Raw genomic sequence first — 4256 nt, 5'->3', positions numbered from 1 at the left:
AACTCCAACTTTTGCAGGTACTGTAACTTCAAGCAGAGAACTAAACGCCTATTGTAAGTCACAATTTAGCCACTTTACTACCAAACTGGCATTGTGAGGGATAGGAGACAACTGGTCTGACTCCTCACCGATAGTTCAGGCCCTACCAAATTCACAGCTGTGAAAAACATGTCACGAACCGTGAAATCAGATCTCCCCTGTGGAATCTGGCTATTGTAGAGGGGACCAGATTTCACAGCGCAGAGTGGCTGGAAAGCAGCGGCTGCTGGCCAAGAGCCCAGCTTTGAAGGCAGAGCTGCCACCACCAGCAGTGCAGAAGTGACAGTGTCATGATATGGCATTGCCACCCTTACTTCTGTGCTGCTGCTGGCAGCGGCGCTGCCTTCAGAGCTGGGCGCCTGACTAGCAGCTGCCCTCTGGCTGCCCAGCTCTGGAGGCAGCAGCACAGAAGTAAGGGTGTCAATACCGTGACCCCCCCTACAGTAGCCGTGTGACAACGCCCCCCCCCCCACGACCCCGTTTTGGGTCAGGACCCCCCAGTTACAATACTGTGAAATTTCAGATTTAAATATCTGAAACTGAAAATTATTTTTAAAATCCTATGACCGTGAAATTGACCAAAATGGACCGTGAATTTGGTAGGGCCCTACTGATGGAGCAGATTTTCCAGAGTGCTCGGTGCACTTTTTGCCCTTTTAAGCAGTTGTATTACCACTAAACCACTGGTTCTCAACCTTTTCCCCTCCCCCGTCTTGGCAGTATCCTCCTCCTCCTTCATAGTATGGGAATGGCAGGGTGATTGCGAGCACTAGCCACCCTCTTGAAGAACCCATGAAACAAACGACTTAAACCCTGCTAGCCCCAGCAGTGGTTGATTTCCCTACTCAGCATGTAGAAGGGGTTTTTAGCTGAATCTGGTATGCCAAAGTGGGTTAGAGGGTCCATTTGGGTAGTAAAGTATCATTTTAAGGTACTGTATTACAAAATTGTTCAGCCTTGTCCATGGAGATATGGTGCCTATTGTAATACAGGCCTGGCCCTGCGAGTCAGGCAAGATCAGGGCATTACACTGTCACTACACAGTATCCTTGCTAGTCTGAGGCAGTCTTATAACCTGGTCCATAAGTTATCACTGCTCAGGAAAACTGGTCCCGAATCCTGCTCGCACTAGAGCTTAAACAGAACCTAGCATGAGTAGCATGCTAGTGTGGGCAGGGCCCAGGAAATGAGTTATGCGCAGTGTTCAGCTTTACACAGCCTTTTCGCTATAGCCACCATGCTGTTTTTAACAAACATGAATGTTATTTTCAGTTTATGAGGATGTACGCTTGTACCAACTGCCCAGAAAATCTCTGAAGCATTCTCTGCCCACCCCCTACCTTCAAAACATCCAGCCAGCATCCTCCAACGGTTTGCTCATTTTGCTCCCCAGGAAACAATCTTGGAGCTTTCACTCTCCATGCACATGCATAGGAAAGCAGGGAAATTAAAGGCAGCCAGCCAGCTTCTCTGCAGGCACAAAGTAGCTTGCAGAAGGGCAGAGGGACAAAAACCACTTTGATTTCACCTCTGCATTGTTCGCTGCAAAACAAAACAACTTTCCAATCAGAGCACACATGCAGGAACGCCCACTTTAAGCATAAAGGATGATATTGTGTCATGACAGTAGCTTGGAGGGTTTTAGTACTGTATTGGGGTTACAAACACCAATGAACGCAGCTCTTCTAGTAGCAGTTGATTACATGGAGAATAATTGTTGTAAACTTTACTACCACCATTGTATTTTCAGACTTTGTTTGCTACTGTCTGAGTCAGATTCTCATTTAGATCAAGGCATGTTTATACAGCTCTGGTGTTCGCATAAATCAGAACCTGGCCCTCAATATTGATATTCTGCAGGTATTTATGCAATGGATTTATGCATTGCATTTTAATTCGCTTAAAATGGCTTCCTAATTTTAAAGTTGTAAAAGTATTTATCTTCCTTTTCTCTCCCTTGACACCTCCCTCAAGAAAAGAAAATGACTTCCACTTAGCATCACTGTTCTGCAGAGCAGAGCCAGAGGACTAAGCAAAAATTACTCCGAGTCCACACTCTAACACCTGCCCAGCACACGGCTGCACACCTCCAAGAACAAGCCATCCAGCGAGGCTAAACTTACTGCAGCCCAGCTGTCTTCCAGGGTAATTTCCTCATTTTTAATAAAATAGTTTCTCTGCAGTCTGTGTGCGCTTTAAAACTGCTGCTTACAAGAGATCCAATGTGATCTGAACCCAAAGAGCAAGTAGTCATCAGGACACCAAATGGATAACTGATACTGAAGTTTCACATCTCTGCACAGCTGCATGTTCAAAATGTATTACAAACCTATATGGAAAAGGTGAAAGCAATGTTTTGTGGAATCCTAGAGAAAACCACCCCATAATTATATTTTGTGGAAATCAAAAAAATTCCATAAGTGGTGTGAACTGAAAGGTATTGCTGAAAGTGGACAATGGAACAGATTTAATTTTAACTCAAACGTATCTAATCCCTCTTTCCTTGTTTTAGAAACTAACCAGTTTACCAGTTGTAAATAAGCCCCCAAGAATTGTGAAATTTTCAAATCTTCCACTGGAAAAATTAACATTTGCAGTTCCCTGCAACTGGTGCAATTTGTCCCCACCAGCCTTAAGTAGCCGATTGACTATTTCTGGTATCCAACTTTCTCTCTGTATTAGATAGCCTGGAAGGCTTATGAGTCTAGACCTGTTCTCTCTCTATCCATACAGTGTAGCAGAACTGATCCCAGCTCACTGGGTACCTGCGGCTGCTGCGACTTTTGCACATGCTGTCTCATTGATGAGTACTGTAGAAGATCACAGGACAGTGAGAGACAGCGTTGAATTTATTAGAGTTTGGCAAACATTTCACATCTAGAAGGGGGGGAGAACAGGTCAGATACGAAGAGGAAATGGTTACTTGAAAAGATTCTCATTCTGCTATTTAGAGCTGTATCTGCTCTCATTTGTAAATAAGTCTATGCTATTACTGTAGACAAGAAGGTTTCTTGTATCTTCTCACTGTGTACTGCAGAGAATCACGTATATGGCTTCAACTAAATTGTAGTAAAACCAAAATAAAGAAATGTGCATGGAATGGCTGGCTGTCATTTGTTCTGGGCTAGCTGGTTTTAAAATGATGATTCCTCAAAGCATAAGTTCTTGATTCTGAAAACATGAACCACAGTAGAGCTCAGAAGCAGCAGCCATACTGGCCCTTGTCCTGTAGCAGCTGCACACCCAGACCTCCCACTGCAGCCAACAAGAGCTCCATGTGCACAGTGGCCACAGAGTCAAGCCAAGTGACTAGTCTGGCCATGCTGTGGAACTTCCAGTCAGTGCTGCCTTGGCTGGTTGCGTGGGTGCCATTTGCAGTCAAGTTCCCCCCGACCTCACTTCACCTTTAATAGTCTGAGGCTGCAAAGTGCTGAGCACCCTTGGTCTCACTGAAAGAAGAAATAAGTATTTATAGGCACAGCCCCTTGCAGGATCAGGCCCTAACTCCAGCTTCAACAGTTCCTTCAGGTGACACAATGTTGGCATACGATGTTACTGGAGGGGTCGGCATGCACGTGTGCTTTAAGAACGGAGTGAGCTACTCCTGGCATCACTGTGACGCTGTAATGAATCCTACAAGGTTTGGTTAAAAGGAAAGTGCAAGATATACACTGACAGTTAAAGGGGATTTCCAGATTAAAACGAGTCGTTTACAACTACTGAATGCTGCCACTTGTTAGGAATGTTATGCAAGGCACAGAGTATGGGGTAATGACCACTTGGACCAGCTGAGGTTCTTCCCCTGGAGTTTGAAGTGCTAGCAGGGTAGTGGTGCTGTACTTCCAGGCAAACATTCTTCAAGCTGACACGTATCCACCTATTGTAACAGACTGGCTTTGGACATTATTTTTTCCATTGCATTCAAGTGAGGAACTAGACTCTAGCAAGAGACTTGCCATCAGATGTGATGTAGATGTGATGAGCGACATAGGATGTCTGCTGATCTCTATCCAAGCCACTGGCAGCAGAAGACAGCACTGTACAAGACACCAGTAGGTCTAGAGGTCCTGTAATCAAAAGTTAGTAGCTCTCTGCTTAGTCCCATCTTATTCGCTACTAGCTGCGCATCTCATTTTTGCAAACAGACCGATGTGGACAGAGCACATAATATGGGAGCACATTTCCAGAAATAGTTGGAATAAACTAGAGAAAAAGGC

The sequence above is a fragment of the Terrapene carolina genome, unplaced genomic scaffold (assembly GCF_002925995.2).
Source record: "Terrapene carolina triunguis isolate 2854851 unplaced genomic scaffold, T_m_triunguis-2.0 Scaffold195, whole genome shotgun sequence".
Lineage (NCBI taxonomy): Eukaryota > Metazoa > Chordata > Testudines > Emydidae > Terrapene > Terrapene triunguis.
The sequence above is the reverse complement of the archived record's forward strand: the minus strand, read 5'-3'. Positions refer to the sequence as shown.